The 19,690-nt window shown below is 41.3% G+C and overlaps 1 pseudogene; it reads right to left on the bottom strand.

Annotated features, from left to right (window-relative positions):
- Nucleotides 1–5,070: 5,070 nt before the first annotated feature.
- Nucleotides 5,071–7,574, bottom strand: LOC123925780 (annotated as a pseudogene).
- Between the last annotated feature and the right edge of the window lie 12,116 nt (nt 7,575–19,690).

Here is a 19,690-nt window from a genome sequence, read left to right as displayed (position 1 = left end):
TCTTTCACAGAGCAGAACACTTTAATTTTAATAAAATTTAAGATTAATTTTTTCATTTGTTGGTCACCTTTTTGGTGTCTTATCTAAAATCCCATTGTTGGGGTGCCTGGGTGGCTCAGTGGGTTGGGCTTCTGCCTTCAGTTCAGGTCATGATCCCAGGGTCCTGGGATCGAGCCCCACATCCGGCTCTCTGCTCAGCCGGGAGCCTGCTTCTCGCTCTCCTTCTGCCTGCCTCTCTGCCTACTTGTGACCTCTCTCTGTCAAATAAATAATAAAATCTTAAAAAAAAAAAATCCCATTGTCAAACCCAGTGTCACACAGATGTGGTTTGTCACATAGATCTATGTTTTCCTCTAGAAATCTTATAGAATTACATTTTTATATTTAGGTCTATGATTCATTTCGAGTTAATTTTTCTGAAAAAATGTGAGATCTGAATCAAGATCTTTTTTTAAATTTGGAAATCCATTTGTTCTAGCACCGTTTATTGAAAAGACAATCCTTTCTCCGTTAAAATGCCTTTGTTCGCTTTATAAAGATTAGTTGGCTATAATTGTGTGGGTTTATTTTTGGGCTCTCTATTTCTTTGATCTCTGTGTCTATTATTTTTTTCCCCCCATCTCTGTGTCTGTTCTATTCTTTTCTTTTTTTAACACTATCCTGTCTTGATTAGTGTAGACTTATAGTAAGTTGTGAAATCAGGTTATTGTCAGTCCTACAGTTTTGTTCTTCATGTGTTGATTGTTCTTGGTCTTTTGCCTTTCCATAGACTTTCCACCTCCACATTCTGATCTTGGCTTTGTCAATATCCATAAACTAGCTTTTTGGATATTGACTGGGACTGTGTTGCATCCATACATGGAGTTGGGGAGAACTAACATCTTAATGATTTGGAGTCTTGCTATCCACAAACATGGAATATCTCTCCATTTGTTTAGATCTTGTTTGATTTCTTTCATCAGGATTTTATAGTTTTTCTTATATAGATCCTGTACATATTTTCTTAAGTTTATATGTAAGTATTTCATTTTTTCATACTTATCAATGATATTGTGTTTTAAGTTTCAAATTCCAATTATTAATTGTTAGTATAAAAAGAAGCCATTGACTTTTGTATATTAGCCTGTATCCAGGAAATTGTCATAATTACTTATTAGTTCTAGGTGTTTTTTGGTTGGTTCTTTGGAATTTTCCACCTAGACAATCATGTCACCTACAAAAACAGGTAGTTTTCTTTCTTCTTTGCAAATTTGTATACCTTTCATTTCTTCCTTTGTCCTATTATATGCATGAAGACTTCCAGTACAAATGGTAGGAGGGAACATATTCACCTTTTCCCCAATGTTAGGGGAAAATATTCATTTTTTTTGCCTTTAAGTTAATTTAGTTTGTATTTCTTAATCATATGTGAGCGTACATTAATATATTTATAAGCCATTCATATTTCAATTTTTCTGAAAACACTAAGCTTTTAAGTTAAAAAATATTTCCATCTTCATTGAGATGTGTGTATGTACATGATGTATGTATGGTTGACAAGGGAAAAATTGCATATATTTAAGAGGCACAACATGATGTTTTGATATATGTATACATTATGAAATATACATTATGAAATCATTATGAAATGATATGTATACATAATGATACATTATGTAAGATATACATAATGAAATGATATATGTATACAATGAAACTGAATAATATATCACTTCACATAGTCACCTTTTTTTGTGTGTGGTGGTGTTGAGAACACTTAGGATCTACTCTCTTTGCAAATTTCAAGTATACAGCACATTATTATTTAACTATAGTCACCATGCTGTACATTAGGTCTCCAGCACTTATTCATCTTGTAACTGAACTTCTTTTTTCTGTTGTTGTTGTTTTTTCAATAGCCATTTTTTATTATGTCTTCTGTTGAGATTTTGATCAGCATTGCATTGAACTTGTAGATTTCTTGGGACCTTGACAATATTGTTGTATGGTCCATGAGCAAGATACTGCTCTCTGTTTATTCACTTATTTATTTATGTCTTACCTTGAATAAAATTAATCTTTTTACTGTTTAACAGTATCTCCCCTTTGTCCCATTCCCCTGCCTGTGGTAATCACCATTATATTCTCTGTTACCATGAGTAAAATTTTTTTTTTAAGATTTCACATATAAGTGGGATCATGCCTTATTTGTCTCTCTGTGTCTGGCTTATTTCACTTAGTATAATGTCCTTCAGCTTCATCCATGTTGTTGCAAATGGGAGGATTTCCTTCTTTTTAAAGGGTAAATAATATTCCATTTTATACACACACACACACACACACATATATACATATGCACCACACTTTCTTTATCCATTCATCTGTTGATGAACACTTAGGTTGTTTTCATATCCCGGCTACTGTGAATAATGCAACACAGTAGTGTAGATATCCCTCTAAGATAGTGATTTTATTTCTTTTGGATTTATACCCAGAAATGGGATTGCTGGATGATATGGTAGTTCTAATTTTAATTTTTTGAGGAACTTCCATACTCTTTTCCATAATGGTTGTACTAATTTATACCTCCACTAACAGTGCATGAGGGTTCCTTTTTCTCCACATCCTCACTGACACCTATTATCTTCTGATTTTTTGATAAAAGACATCCTAACAGATGTAAGGTGATATCTTATTGTGGTTTTGATTTCTATTTGCCTGATGATTAGTGATGTTGAGTATCTTTTCATATATGTTTGGCCATTTGTATATCTTCTCTGGGGAAAAAAATGGCTATTCAGGTCCTTTGTCTATGTTTTAAATTGGGCAATTCATTTATTTTTTGCTGTTGAGTTGTATATGTCCCTCATATACTTTGGATATTAATCCCTTATCAGATACATTGTCTGCAAATGTTGTCTCTAGTTCCATAGGTTGCCTTTTCATTTGGTTAATTGTTTCTCTTGCTGTGCAGAAAATTTTTAGTTTGATGTAGTCCCACTTATTTAATTTTGTTGCGTGTGCTTTGGTGTCAAATCCAAAAAAATCATTGCCAAGACCAATGTCTATCTACTTAATTTCCTTTATGTTTTCTTCTAGGAATTTTATGATTTTGGGTCTTGTGTTTAAAACGAATCCATTTCAATTTGATTTTGTGTATGTTGTAAGATAAAGGCTCTATTACATTCTTTTTCATTTTGCTATCCAGCTTTCCCAACAGCATTCGTTGAAGAGACTATCCTTTTCCCATTTTGTGTTCTTGGTGCTTTTGTTGAAAATTAGTTGGCCATATGTGCCTGGGTTTGTTTTGGGGCTTTCTATTCTGTTCCACTTGTCTATGTGTTTGTTTTCATGCTGATACTATGCTGTTTGATTATTATCACTTTGTAATATAATTTGAAATCAAGAAGAGTGTTATGTCCAATATTGTGTTCATCTTACTCAAGATTGCATTAGCTATTCAGGGTCTTTTGTGGTTTCATAATTTTAGGATTTTTTTCTATTTCTGTGAAAAATACCTTTTGAATTTTGGTAGGAATTGCATTAAATCTATACCTTGTTTTAACTAGGATGGATATTTTAAAAATATTAACTTTTAATTTGTGAACATAGATTTTTTTCAAAATTTAATTTGTCTTCAGTTTCTTTCATCAGTGTTTAATAGTTTTCAGTGTACAGATCTTTACCTCTTTGGTTAAGTTTATTCCTAAGTATTTTATTCTTTTTGATGCTATTGTGAAAGGGAATGTTTTCTTCATTTTTTTTTTTTTTTCGGTAGTTTGTTTGTGTATAGAGATGCAACTGATTATTGTTTGCTGATTTTCTATCTTTCAACTTTATTAAATTTATTTATTAGTTTTAACAGTTTATTTTGGTGGAGTATATAGGGTTATATATTTATAAGACCATGTTATCTGCAAAAACAGCAATTTTTTTTCTTCTTATCTGATTGGTATGCCAAGCATTATTAATTTCAAAGAACCAACTTTTGGCTTGGTTGATTTTCTCTATTTTCCTGCTTTCAATTTCACTGATATTTGCTCTAATTATTAATTTTTTCCTTATGCTTGCTTTAGGCTTCAATTTCTCTTTTTTTCTCTAATTTTCTAAGGTGGAAGCTTAGATTGTTGATGTTAAGCTCTTCCTTCTTTCCTAATACATGTGTTCAAAATGCTATACATTTCCCTCTAAGCACTACTTTCACTGCATCCCACAATTTTTGATAATTTATACCTTCAGTTAGCTCAAAATATTTTAAAATTTCTCTTGAGATTTCTTTTTTTAACCCATGTGTTATGCAGAAGTGTATTGTTTAATTTCCAAGTTTTTCGAGATTTTCTACCTATCTTTCTGTTATTGATTTTTTTGTTTAATTCCATTGTTGTATTGAGAGCAGACAGTGTAAGTTCTATTCTTTTCAGTTTAAGTTGCATTTTATAGCCCAGCATGCGGTCTGTCTTGGTGAATGCTCCAAATGAGCCTGAGAAGAGTGTGTGTTCTATTGTCGTCAGATGAAGTAGTTGATAAATGTCAATTATTCCCAGTTGACTGATGATGCTGTTGAGTTCAACTGTGTCCTTACTGATATTCTGCCTGCTTGATCTGTCAGTTACTAAAAGAGGGGTGTTGAAGCCTCCAGCTGTAATAATGGATATGTCTGTTGTCCTTGCAATTCTATTTCTTTTTGTCTCACATATTTTGATGTGCTATTATTAGGTGCATACACATTAAGGACTATTAACATCCTTATTTTTTTAAGATTTAATTTATTTATTTGAGAGAGAGCGAGCATGAGGTGGGGGGGAGCAGAGGGAGAGAGAGAAGCAGACTCCCCACTGAGCAGGGAGCCCAATGTGGGGCTCAATTCCAGGATTCCAGGATCATGACCTGAGCCAAAGGCAGATACTTAACTCACTGAGCCACCCAGCTGTCCTCCATCCTTCTAGTTTTAATTGAGCATTTTTATGATCCTATTTTGTCTCTTCTTTTAGCATATCAATCATATATTTTTTCTTTTTCTTTTCTTTTCTTTTTTTTTTTTTTTTTTGGTCTTTCAAACTTCTATTTAATGGCGTTGATCTACGATGGATTTTAGATCTTGTGAAAAGTAGTCATGTCCATGGACTGCACATATTCCTCAAAAGAAGTTGTAAGGGCCTATTTAGCCAGAGCAATTTCATCTCGGTTAAACAGTGATTTTGTTGTTTATGCAGTAAAACTTAAACTTACCCTGGCGCCGCCCCCCCCCGGGGGCGGGGTGGGGGGACTTACTTAAAAGCAAGTACAGGAAACCGGTAAAATGTCGACAAGTCCAAGGTAACAGAGCCCAAATACAAGGGCGGGTCAGGCCAGGTGGAGACATCCAATCAGTGGAGCGCACATACTGTCTGCCTAGCTATGAAGGAGTGTGGGTCCTGCCTTTTGGGCACCTATTGGGCACCAATTCTGACCAAGGTGATAGGCTAGTTCATAGCTACTATGGGGTGAATTGTAATTCAATTGGCCACCCTTGTGTGACCTAGCATGACTGTGCAGCTTTTTCTGTGTGTTGCAATCTCATTGTTAACCTATGTGTGGCCAGGCTCAACTACATGGCCTTTGCTCTATAAAAGTTAGTCTGTGAGGCAGGGAGTCGCTCACTTTCTCTGCAAGAGTTTGATTCTTGATGCTTGGCACAAAATAAAGCTTTGCTTGACCTTTGCTTTGTATCAGTCTTGCTCCTTTGATCACGGACCTAACAGCAGTGATCCACTCTTCCAGCCTATCTGTTCTAGCTTTATTGCCTTCCACTACACACTATTTTTAAATTTCTGTGGTTCCATCCTACATTGGAACTAGTTTAGAAGAGCTCCTGATCATGCTGTCTGCTTGAATGCTCCTGATGCCCTCCTCTAGTTTTGCTGTATCTGTCTCATCCCAGGGTTTCACATCCAGTAAGCTGGAAGACCTGGCAACAAGTACAGGTTTTTCTTTTTCTTTTTTCTTTATTTTTTTTCCTTTTCTTTTTGCTTCTTCACTTTCCTCTTCCTTCTCAGATCCTGGAAGATCAATGTCATTATTATCTTTACTATCTGTGTCTCCACTTCCTATGATATCCTCCACATTAGCAGGGCCATACTTGTCCAAAGCTTTCTTCACTCTGGAAGGCTGGCCTTTTCGTTTTTGTCAGACTTGATGTGATTCTATCAATGTATGGCATGATACAAGTCAGTGGGTGTGGGGCTGGAGACTCCTTCAAATACTGCCGGTCTGCTTATGACAGCATGCACCCCTTGATGTAGCTCCTGTCTGCCAGGAAGTTGTTGAACATCTGGAGACTAGTGGGGCTTTTCAAGTCTCCAAAACCCCTGGCATCAGCTGATCCAGAACTGGGGGACAGTAAAGGAAAAGAGAGTGCAGGTGGTCTGCTGATCGCTAAGAGGGGGAAAAAAAAACTCAGTTATCTTTCTTTAAAAAAAATTTCTGAGTGTTTTCTCCAGAGTTTGCAATAAACATTTATAAAAAGCCTTCATTCACTCTCAGATAACATCATATTGTCTCATGGGTAGTAAAGTTACCTTTATAATAGAGTATTACCAATTCCTTCCTCCTGTCTTTTGTTACACTGCTGTCATTTACTTCACTTACTCATGTACTATAATCATCTAATACATTGTTACTATTATTACTTGGAGCAAATGATAATCTATTGGCTCAGTTATCAATAAGAAAAACAAAGTACTCTATTTTACCTTCACTTATTCCTTCTTTGGTGATCTTTCGTTTCCTGTATAGATCCAAATTTCTGACCTATGTCATTTTTCCTCTCCCTGAAGACCTTTAAACATCTGTTGCAGAGGTGGTATATTGCTGATGAAGTCTCTGAGGTTTTGTTTGTCTGAGAAAATCTATTTCTTCTTCACTTTCAAAGGATAATTTCATTAGATATTGAATTCTGGGTCAATGGTTTTTCCCTTTCAACAGTTTGTTTATCTGTCTGTCTGTCTATCTATTTATTTCTGAAAGAGAGAGAATGTGCAAGTGAGAGTAGGGAGGGGCCAATGGAAAAAGGGAATCCTAAGCAGGCTCCAAGCTCAGTGCAGAGCCCAAGGTGGTGTTCCATGTCACAACCCTGAGATCATGAACTCAGCCCAAATCAAGACTCAATTGACTGAGTCACCCAGGAGCCCCTCTTTCAACAGTTTAAATGTTTTCTTCCACTCTCCTTTAGCTTGCATGGTTTCTTCTTGTTGTTGTTGTTTTTTAAGATTTTTTTTTCTAAGTAATCTCCACACCCAATGTGGGGCTCAAACTCACAACCCTAAGATCAAGAGTTGTATGCTTCACTGACTGAGCCAGCCAGGTGCCCCAAGCCTTCATGGTCTCTGATGAGAAGTCTAATGTAGTTCTTATCCTTGGTCCTCTATAGGTAAAGTGTGGTGTTGTTGTTTTCTACTGTTGCTTTCAAGATTTTCTCTTTGTTGTTGGTTTTCTACGGTTTGAATATGATATGCTTAGGAATAGATTTTTTAGTATTTATCTTACTTGGTGTTCTCTAAGCTTCCTGGGTCTGTCTTTTGGTGTCTGTCATCAATTTTTGATAATTCCCTGGCCATTATTCCTTCAAATATTTCTTTTGCTCTGTCCCCTCTTTCTTCTCCTTCTCTTTTCGTATTCCAATTATATGTCTGTTACACTTTTTAAAATTGTTCCACAGATATTGGATATTTTGTTCTCTTTTCTCATTCTCTCCACACCCCCCCCACCCCCTGCCCCTTGCATTTTAGTTTGGGAAATGTCTACTGACATATTTTCAGTTTCAGTGATTTTTAGCTTGGCCATATCTTTTCTACTGATGAAAGACATTCTTTATTTCTATTACAATATTTTTTAAGACTATTTTTTAAGGGGCACCTGGATGGCTTAGTCAGTTGAGTATCTGGCTCTTGGTTTTTGGTTCAGATCATGATATCATTGGTGTGGGATCAAGCCCTGCTAGGGCTCCATGTTCTGGGTGGAGTCTCCCAGAGAATCTCTCCCTCTGCCCCTCCCACTGCTCCTTTGCTCACAAGCTCTCTCTCTTTAAAAATAAACAAATATATATTTAAAAAAATACTATTCTTTTTTTTTTTTATTTGACAGAGAGAGAGATTACAAGTAGATAGAGAGGCAGGCAGAGAGACAGAGAGAAGGAAGCAGGCTCCCTGCCGAGCAGAGAGCCCGATGCGGAACTCGATCCCGGGACCCCGAGATCATGACCCGAGCCGAAGGCAGCAGCTTAACCCACTGAGCCACCCAGGTGCCCTAAAAAAATACTATTCTTTAAGAGAAATTTTATGTTCACAGCAAAATTAAGAGGAAAATAGAGATTTCTCATTCACCTCCTTCTTGCACACATTCACAACCTCTCCTACTACCAACATCCTCCACCAGAGTGGTACATTTGTCACAATGATGAACCTATATTGACACATCATAATGACCCAAAGTCCAGACTTATCATTAAGTTTCACTCTTGATGTTGCACATTCTGTGGGTTTAGAGACATGTAAAATGACATGTGTTCACCATTTTTATATCATACAGACTATTTTCACTGTCTTAAAAATCCTCTGCATTCTTATTCACCACCTCCCTGCAATCCTTAGCAATCACTGATCTTTTTACTGTCTGCATAGTCTTGCTTATTCCAGAATGTCATGTAGTTGGAATCATATAATATGCAGCCTTGTCAGTGGGATTCTTTCAGTTAGTAAAGTGATTTAAGATTCCTCTGTGTCTGCTTTTGACTCGATAGTTTGTTGTTATTATTATTATTATTATTATTATTTTTTTTTTTTTTGTACTGAATGACATTCCATTTTCTGGAAGAACCAGAGTTTATTTATCCAGTCATCCACTGAAGGACACCTTTGTTGCTTCCAAGTTTTGGTAATTATGAAGTTTAAACTTTATTTCTTTGTTTATTTATTCATTTATAACTTTTTTTATTCTTTCATAGATTTTCTGTCTCTGCTTTCGTTGTCTATCTGCTTTTGCATGCTGTCTACTTTTTCCTTGAGTCTTTAACATATTAATCATGGTTACTTTACATTTTCAGTCTGATAATTCTAAAATTTCTGCTATATATGAGTCTGGTTCTAATGATTGCTTTGTCCATTCAAATCATACATTTTTTCTTCCTTTTTGTTAGGCCTTGTAATTTTTTGTTGAAAGCATAACATGATGTATTTGATAACATGAACTGAGATAAATAGGCCTTTAGTGTGAAGTTTTATGTTAACATGGCTAGGAGTTGACTTGTGTTTAATGTTTGTTATAGCTGTAAGTGTCAAAATCTTTAATTTTCTCTAGTATCCTTGTTTGTTAAGTTATCTTTTATCTTTGGGTTTTCCTAAAAACTCTTAAATAGAGTCCGGGTCTTATAGCTGTTTCACCTGTAATCTACCGTTAACATATTGGAGCCTTACTGATGTGGTGGTAAGGTGTGGGGGAGGAGAGGACATCTATAATCCTGTGAATAAGTCTTAGTCTTTAGTGAGCCTGTATCCCTGAGCTGTGACCTTCACAAATGATTCTTATGCCCTTTTTTCCCTTTGGATGAGACAGAAAGACTAAAAGGAGTTTGAGTTGGATAAATTTCTTTCCCTTACATCAAATAAAGTTCTTTGCCATTGACAAATAGGCCTTTGTTAGGGAGAATGCTCTGGACTTTATTTCAGAATGATTGCTGTTCCCTTCCTTCCCCTGCCAAAGACATGAGATTGTTGTTTTGACTCTTCAGCATTACAACTTGGAGGGGTTCCTGGAAACAAGATCTACAAAAGTGCAAGGTGCCCTATGACTGTAGCTCTGAAGAGTTTCTCACTTACACTAATTTTTACTTCATCTTTAGCAATTCATTAAAGTTACTGTTTAAGTTTACCTACCATTTATGGCTCCAGCAGCTTTTGCTCAAGGTGAGTTGCTCTGGGCTGTGATTCTTTGTATTAACCTGTCTCCCCAGATTTCAAGGTAGTGGTTTGCACTTTGCCATTAATTCCTTAACGGATCTGAAAAAAGTCACAATTTTTAATTTTTTCAGCTTTTATTATTGTTGTAAGGATGAGAGTTACGGCTTTATGTGTTGGAGATGAAACTTCAAGTCTCTAAGCATCCTTTTAATGAGTTGGGAAACTTCTAGTCTTTGTATGTCTAAAAAAGTCTTTTCTCCCCTTTCACTTTGAATGATCATTTATCTGGGTATAAAATTCAAGATTGCCAGCTATTTTCATTCAGCATTTTACAACTACCACTTTACTGTCTTTTTGCTGTATATTATTGCTGCTAAGAATTTTGCTATTTCTCCATGTATCATTTCTTTGTAAATTATCTGCCTTTTGGTAGTTTTAAAGATTTAATTTTTTCCTTGAAACTTTACACACCTTCTATAATATGTCTCTATGTATAGAATTATCTTCAGTTGATCTATTTTTTATATAATGAATTATATATTCTTTAATTCTGAAAAATTTTCAGTTCTGATATTTTCAAATGTTCCATTTCTATCATCTTCTTCATTCCCATTTTATGAAGGCCATTAGACTAATATTAGCTTGTCAGTTCATTCTCCATGTTTCCACAAATCTACTGAGTAAACATAATAAATCATGTTTATTTTATGTACTTGGAATATTCTTTTTTTTTTTTTTTTTGTACTTGGAATATTCTTAAGCATCATTTCCCACAAATTCTCTCTTTGTTTCTTTGTCCATTCTGGAGTTTACCCTATTATACTCTTTTTGTCCATAAGGAAGATGTTCTGTTGAGCCAAAATCTTCCTTCAGTCCCAGTGTGTCCTCTGAAAACACCTGTTCAAATCTGCCTTCAAAAATCCCTTGAAATATTTTAAGACCAAGATGCCAGTATCCCTCTTTTTCTTAGGTTAAACACCACAGTTAAAGGTCACTGTGAACATAAGGTGGGTCACAGTGAATACTACCTTTTCCAATATGATATTGGGAAATTTGAAAAGTAGATCGATATCTAAATTTTAATCAATAATTCTAGAAGTGTTAATTGGGAACCTGAGGAGCAGCTTGGAAAATTTCCCTATGGTTCATAAATTTATCTTATGTGTCTCATTTGGTTTCAGCCATTTATTAAACAATAATTTATTATATGTTCAGTTTGTATTAATTACCTTTCTGAGTGCAGGAGTTATGCCAGGGATCAAGATATGGTCCTCAGTTGTGTCAGGGTGAGAAAAAAGAGGTTGAGATTTTGAGTGGGGTGGAAAGGGATATGACTGTCTAGGCAGAGAGTACAGAGTGAGAAGAGTGCCCAGAGAGCACTCTGAAGACCACTTTCAGATTCCCATGCAAGATATAGTAGCACTCCAATCATATTAAGTGGACCCAGGTGTAGCCTCAGAGACCATCCAGTGGAAGTTATTATCCTTTCACTGTGGAGCTACAGAGGGTCAGGCTCAGTTCTTACAGCATTTAAGCCAGTTCTAATCAAGGACAGGTAGAATAAATGACTTCAACCCACCAGCAAGTGAGTCCAAGATTTGCTCCATTGACTTCTGCCTCAGACCTTTGTTGATTCACTCACTGGGGTGGATTAATGACACCAATGGCTCCTAGTAATGGTCTTTCTGTATCCAGACCCTTTGCCTTGTAACTTTGTAGTCCCCTCCTACCCTGACTCCAGGCTTGGCCACATGACTTGCTAGTGCTAATGCGATGTTTGCAAATGTGATATGGGTAGAAGCTGGAAAAGTGCCTGTAGATTTCCACATCTTCTCTCGTATCTCTGCCTTCCTTCCCTTTGATAACCAGACTATTCTCTTCTGGAAACTTGTCCAAGACTAGCTCTGTCTTGTTTTGGTTTCTCTTGTATCTTGTCTTGACCCCTGTTGTTGGCATGGGAAGACACTTGGGTTATCTTCATGGAGGGATGTGAGGGACACATGGAGGAGAGCTGTGTTGTTCCAGATGAGACCATCCTAGACCATCCAGCCCCCAGCTCACTTCCAGTTCACAGTCCCCAGCTGAGGCCAGTTAACCTTGGCCCAGATTGGTAGAAATCAGACTCAAACCAACAGAAATCTTAACTGAACCTATAGGTTTATGAGTAATATTAGATGGCTGTTGTTTTAGACTACTAAGTTTTAGAATACCTTGTTATAGAGCAATGCTAACTGATACAGAAATGGTAGTTGTCTGATGCTCAATCATTCCATGAATCTTTATGGAATACTTACTTTGCTCTTGGGGGCTTATGGAAAGCTCTGCAAGGACTTTTTCTATTTGCCGCCATACTGGTCCCATTGGCATGACCAAAATTCTACCTCTGCGCTTCACCCCGCTTGCTTGGCTGGGCCCCTGACCCCCAAGTTCTTTTCAACACCCCTCCCTTCCTTACTGGGTTCATTCTTTGAATGGATGAATTACTTACAATCCCTATACCTCATCTGGAGCATATTGTTTTTTAATCACCTAACTGTCCACTACTTTGCCTCCCAATCAGGTTGGACCTATTTGGGTATGGACAGTGGCCTGAAGTATGTGCGTGTTTATTGCCCTCCTTTGGACTCTGCATTCACAGCTGGATGAAGAATCATCTTCTGTGAGTTTGTTCCCTGTATTGGTTTGCTAGGGCCGCTCTATGAAGTACCATAGACCATCTGACTTAAACAACAGAAATTCATTTTCTCATAATTCAGGAGGCTGGAAGTCTGAGATCAAAGTGTTGGCAGGGTTGGTTTCTTCTGAGGCTTCTCTTCTCAGCTTGTAGATGGCCACCTTCTCCCTGTGTCCTCACATGGTCTTCTCCCATTGTGTGTCAATGTCCAAATTTCCTCTTCCTATAGAGACACCAATCTTATTGGATTCAGGCACATCCTAGTGACTTCATTTTAACTTAGTTACCTCTTTACAGACCCTCTCTCCAAATATGGTCACATTCTGAAGTACCAGGGGTTAGGAATTAAACATAGGAATTTGGTGGGGTGGTACATAATTCTCCTCTTAACAGCCACTATGCTCAAAGCTAGCTTTCCTTGTCTCTCTCTGGCTTATGTGTTGGAGATCTGAGTTTGCTGGGCTTCCAGCCACCTGAGCTGTGGCAGTTAAGCTCCCATGTATGTGGTGTCTGACATAGAGTCTCTTGGCCATTGCAGTTTTGAGATGATAATGCCCAGTTTTCTTCTCTTTACATTGTTTTTACCCAATTGGTTCTCATGCTTGTTAGCAACAGTAGCTTTGATTAGAGTAGCTGAAGGTTCAAGCGATACCACTTGCTGGCTGACATGAAAAAGTGTAAGAGAATATGAACTGCTGAGAACAAGTCCATGGAGGGGCTTCCTGGGGGACATTTTATTCTGGATGCAGTAGCTGCTCTTCCTCCTTCAGCCTGTCAGAAGGCCAGAGCCAAGGTGGTGTGTGCCTGGAGGTGGTGCTGCAGGGAGAGCAGTGCCAAGCTCCTGAGCATCCACGGCATCTCTGATAAGAAGAAGACAACACCCAGGAGGCAGCAGAGTGTGACAGAAAGGGCTTTGGAATGAGGCAAGACTATGTTTGATCTTGACTGGGCCATTTACTATTGATGACCTAGGGCAAGCCATTGAACCTTTCTGGGCCTCAGTTTCCTTATCTGTAAAGCAGGGAATGTACCCCCTACCTCACAGGGCCAAGCACTGTGCCCAACCCTATCAGGGGTCCATATATGTGCTAACTGAAAAGGGATGACCCCAAGCTGGGAAACTAGGAGGGGCTCATCTGAAACTTTTAGGGGATAGCGACATGTCACAGAATGGTTGAATAATGTCAGTCTGAGAGCCTGCCCAGGATTTCTCTTTCCTTAAGGTCCCCTCTATGTGCATGTACTTACATGCGTGTACACACACACACACACACGATGCATACTAAACAAGTAAGCACCATCCCCAGTCCATGGACACGCACCTGTGAAAACACAGAGTACACACACCCATGCACATAGGAGCTTGTACAGCCCCAGTGGGTCCCTCTATTACAGATAAACACCCATACACAAGTGTATGCACAAAAACATACTCCCAGGCCCCTTCATGGTGACTGGTTTCCCTCTGTAAAATAGGACTCTGAATTCCTCACCATACAGTCTCCGGTATATATCTTAACATTGGACACCAGACCATAACATATATCTAAATATTGAGGACCCTATATTGAGTTGTCCCCCTCAGTATATCTAAAATGAAATATGAAGAGGGGGAAAACCCCTACGGAGAACTGGAAGCCATACATACAGATTACAATCACCCAATGTTGCTGGTGGAGAAAAATGGATGTTGAGCATTGAATGTTAAAAATTGTGTTGAATTAGATAAGAAAATCCCGTGTAGACTTTGTTAATGATTCATAATCAGCTAATAAGCTCATCTTGAGGAGAATAATGATCCGCGGACCTGTTGGCTCGTTTATCACTGTGTTTTACAACATTGGCAAAGAAACTAATTAAATCCCCGCATCATTACAGAGAATCCCTTTTAATAGAGATACAATGATGCACTAGAGGCTACAGATTACACTGCAAATTGTACCAAGAGATTTTGGACAGCGGGTTTTAATTAACATGTGAGCCAGAAGCAGCTCGCTTAAATAATAACCAGTGCTGGAACCATCTGCACGGAGGAGTCAGGCTGTAGGAGGAGACGAGGATGGAGGCCCAGAAGGCGAGGAGAGCAGGGGCTGGGCCCGGAAGGGGTTTCAGAGTCAGGTCTATGGGGAGAGGGGAGAAACCGAGATGGGGCTTGAGTCCAGGAGGGGAGGGGAAGCAAAAGCTGGTGGGTGTCAAGGTCAAGAATCAGAGCAGGCGAAGGAATGCAGCTGCTTCTGGGGAAGCTGGAGATGGGGATCTACACTGTGGCGTGAGAGTCAGCAGAGTCACAAGGACTCTAGACAGAGTCTCCTGCTCCCCTCCCTGTCATTTTCCATTTGGACAAACAAAACCTAGAGAGACCACCATGGGCATCATGGACCACTGTCTGGATTCCAGCCCTTGGCAGTCGGATTAGCAAGTTGCTGAGAGCTGCCGTAAAACAGGCAGGGTAGGCGTGTCGAGAGGGACAGGGCTCTCTAGCTTCTGCTGCGGAGCAGGGGATGCCTTAAGTGGCACAGCCCACGAGGCTTTGATAGCTGGAGTCCAAGGCTTTCCTCCTATGCTCTTCTGTAGCTGGCTTTCAAGGGAATGCTTCAGCCAGTGGGCCAGCAGACAGACAGAAGGACAAGTGGGCCAGAAGGCAGGTGAGTGAAGAAGAAAGTCATGAACTCTGCTTAGCCATGAGTTGCATGTACATTCTTGGAAATGAGTTCCTGGCAAACCCAGGGAGAACTTTATTACCTTCAGGCAAATGCTGGTACCCCAGGGAGGCCTAAACGGTTTTCCTGCAAGGGCTGGTCCTGCTGAGTTGGACTTCCTGAGGGCAGAGGCTCATGTGGGGACTGCCTGGGTCACACAGCAACTGCTTTGCCTTAGTTTGAGCAACTTGTCATCCATTTTCCCTGGTAGTCCCCGGGTCTGGGTGCTTTACTGTTCCCTCCTGCCTCAGAATCCAGGCTTTCCTTCCCAGGCTGAGGCTCAACACTGAGGAGGCCTGTGCCACAGGCGGCATCTCGGACTTCAAAGAGGCTTTTCTGACAGCTGGGAGAAGATCAAGTGTCTGTGCAGGCGAGACGCGGGAAAGAATTCTCCCCAAGTTCATGTCCTTCTCTCGGAGAAAATAAGCTGAAGGCTTCCTCCTCTGAGGCTTGTATATTAGTATTTTTTTTAAGATCGGCAGCAAAATGATTCATAAAACCTTGGAAACAGCTTTCTTGTAAAGCCTCAAAGAACAATGGCTCATTGTGTACCGAGACTCCCACCTGATATTCTGCCAAAGGCGTGATGCAGGCTCCTTCGAGATGGAGCTGCACCCAGCAGTCATTTCCCAGCCTGCTCTTCTCCTGGGCTTCCATGGCAACACCGCAGAGATCCCACTACCTTCCAGCATTCCCCAGGCAGCATTCACCTTTGTGCCCAGGCCCCCGGACTGCCTCACGGCTGGAGTACTGTTCATCTACCGGAAGTCCTGCCAACCCTGTGCACTCAGGCTTCCAAATCAGCCCCCCCCCACGTGCACACGTATGCACACGTGGGCATGTGTGTACTCACACACGCATATGCACACACGTGCACACTCCTGCCCTCTTCCCACCCTGGAAGCTGGCGGTCTGAACCACTGGCACTCCTCTTCTCCTCTCAGCCCCATCCAGGTCCGCAGTCCCAGGTCCCTCACGCTTCCTTTCTTTGTCTCCTCCCCGTCCACCGAGTCCCCATTCCACAGTTATGGAGTAAACAGAAGTCAGATACCCTCTAGTTCAACCTCCTCCCTTTATAGACAAGGAGAGGGAGGTGCCTCTCAGAGAGGGAGGGGACCATGATCATGAATGTCATCTTGGGAAACACAGCAAGCACTCAAGTGTGGCAGGCATCATGCCACTGTGCAGGACAGTGGCCACTGTCACCCTTTCAGCTGCCTCTTTGGGACTTCTCAAGGGAGCCCACACAATTCCTTCCTTCCTGGTCTCTGCCTTCCATCCCACTCCCTCCTCAGATCCTTGGGCTCCCACTGGGAGCCTGCCGCCCCCCGCTGTGAAGCTATGAGAGCCTCCAGCTGCACGTATGGATGGTGCCAGTCCCAGGGACTTTGGATCTGGAAGGACTTTCAAGGGTAACTGACCCGCCCACTCATTCTGAGGGATGAGTAAAGCGAGGCTCTGCAAGGTTGACTGGGGCTGAACAGAGGGACCTGTTGGGCCGGTGCTTGGGAAGACCAAGAAATGCCACAGCCCACATCCAGGCTTTATCGTGCTTTTATTACAAAAGCTGCTACTGGCTTTGATCCACTGAGGCAGGCAAGGTGGCTGCTAGCTAAGCCTTGCCAACTTTCTTCCTTGTGGTGCCTACCGATGGGCACCCCTTCCCTCCTCCCCCACAGGGCCCTGGGCCACCAAGCAATCTAGACAGGCAGCCGGGGCCCCACCTTGCTGTACAGGCTGGTGGCCGTGCGGACTCCGGAGTCAGGCAGCCCGGGTTTGAGTCCCAGCTTCCCCCCTTAACTCTGCGCCAGTATAGCCGCTGTTACCAGTGCCGCGCTGGAGCTGGCCCGTGAGGGGCACTTGTTAGACTTGAGGAATTTTGTAAACCAGTGGTTAAATACAACCATTATTAAAAATTAAATGATATAAACTCATAATTAAATAAATTATGCTTAAAACAAAGGCCATAAACACTAAAAATCATTTTCTAATTATTTGATTATCATCTCTATCCTAGAGTTAATACTCCAGAGGCTGGTTATATCTGCTGCATCTGTATGCTATGCAAAGTACTAGCCCATACAATGGTGCGCTCCCTACCTCTCATTCCCACTCCAGGATCCAGAAGTCCATGGTGGGAGCATGGAAGTCAGCAGACACCACACATCTGGGCAGGTCCTCCCCGTCCTCCCCGTCCTCCCCGTCCTCCAGGGCTTTCTCCCCCTTCTCACCACTCCCTCCCTCTCCTTCTCCTCCTCTCCTGCCCCTTCTCCTCCTCCTCCTCCTTCATCTTACTTTTTTTGGAGAGCTAGCCTCTAAACATTTACCAGCATGCCCCTACTTGTGTCTGACCCTCCCAGCAACCCTATAAACTTCGGGATTCTAGCTGTACAGAGTAGGAAACTCAGACTTACAGCATCAAATGACATCTCCCAGGTGGAACCTGTAGGGCTAACAGCAGGAATGGATGGAGCTCACCCATGACTTACAGCTCCCTGCTCGCTCATCATCCTCTCTCTGCAGACGTGTGAATAACCACCCAGAGCCTTGGGTTTCTCACCCCTGCAGCAGGGATAACATCACCTAACACAGTTGGTTTGAGAATTAAGTGAATATTCCCAGAGCACCCGGCATGGCACTACACACACTAAATATGAATGAGATAAACGTTGCTTTTCATCATCTTTCCTCTTCTCTCCTCCTCCTTCCCTCTTCTCCTCCTAGCAATCAAAATTATTGTCATCCGGGCTGACAACAGCCTGAGAACACCAACATGGCCCAGGCCACTTCCCTCTGGAGGCGGCTTCTCTGATTTTGGTGCCAACCCTGGGCCATATCCTCCCCAGTGGCTGGGGCAATTGGAGCTTCCTGCTAGCTGCTGGGCTTCAGGAAGCTTCAGAGGCAAAGAAGCGGGAAGGTCAGAGAAAGGATTAGAAGTTGCAGTCTAGGAAGCCAAACGCACTCAGAGCACCGTGCCCACACTGCTTCCCTTGCCCCAACCTCTGCTCCTCACTTAAGAGAGGCCACTGGTCCACCACCCCCTCTGCCTCCACCCTGAGACACTCCCTTGGTGCCACCACAATGCCTAGTGCACTAGAGGAGCCATTCCAGGGCTTCTGCTAAGTCCAGAGTCAGGCCACTGAGACCCTCAATCTCCATGTTGTGGCTGAAGACCTTCTTCCATGTCTCTCCTCCCGCCAGCTTCCCAACCAGAAACTATCCAGGGCCACTCCTATGCCTGCCCTCCTTCCTCCTATCCAGAGACTGAGCTGTCCCTCCTGCTCTGGTGTCCTGGCCAGTCCTGACACTATGTCCTCCACGGTCCCCACAGCCTCCCCATCCATCTTGCTCTGCCAACCACCTCCTCCCTGTCTCACACATCCTCTCCCTCTCTCCCGGATGTTTCTTCTCAGATTATGAACAAACTGAACATTTTTCATCTAAAAATAAAACCTCCCTCCTTCAACCCAATGATTTTTTTGTCCTCCTTCATTGCCTTTTTTCTCTTCTGTTCAGAGCCAGACTCTTGGAAGGGTAGGCCCTGGGTCCACTTCCTCACCTGCACAGATACTCTCCCACCACACTTGTCTTCACGCCCACAGAAACCAATCCCATTAAGACCTCCATATTGGTTTATCTGAATCTACTGGCCATGTTCAGCCTCTCCAGGACCTCTCTGAGCCATCTGACAACACCTGACTACCTTCTCTTTTTTTGAAACCCTCTTCTCATGTCCAGTGTTTCTGGGTCTCCTTTTGTCTTTCTGACTGGTTCTTCCAAAGCTCGTCTGCTTCAACCCAATACTTCTTCAATGTTGGTTGTCTTTCAGTGTTGATGATCCTGTCCTCAGCTCTCTCTCTCTGTCTGATAACCACTCTCCCTGAGCACGCTCATTGCCCCCACCCTGTCCTGTGACCTCAGCCCCCACCAGTGTTCTGATGACTCAACAGCTCAGGTTAATCTCTCAAGCTTCAGACCTATAGACAAAACCATTCTAGCATGGCCCCTTGGTGACACTCAGCAGCTCAAACCCAATATATCTGAAAGGTGATCATTTCCCCTATTAATCTCCACTTCCTTCTGTGTTCTGCTCAGTGCCAGCAAACCCCCAGGTAGCCACATGAGAACCTTTCCTTTTTTCTCCAACAGATCATCCAATTCTATTGACTCTACTGCTTACAGATACTTTAATTTATCTGCTTCTTTCTATCCCCACTATAGCTCCTCTTGTTTCTCATTTAGAATATTCAAGCAGTCTTTCAACTATAGTCTCTCTCAGTGTTGAGCCTTACTCTACCTTCAGCCTAACTACTGCCTAATTAAAATGTAGACCATAGCTGTGTGAAGTTGTTCAGTGGCCTTTCTCCTGTGTTCAGGGTAAGCTCCAAATTCCTTATCCTGGAAGA

Source organism: Meles meles, chromosome 1 (assembly GCF_922984935.1).
Source record: "Meles meles chromosome 1, mMelMel3.1 paternal haplotype, whole genome shotgun sequence".
NCBI classification, from domain to species: domain Eukaryota; kingdom Metazoa; phylum Chordata; class Mammalia; order Carnivora; family Mustelidae; genus Meles; species Meles meles.
Note: the sequence above shows the minus strand (reverse complement) of the source record. Positions and strands in the feature narration are given on the sequence as shown.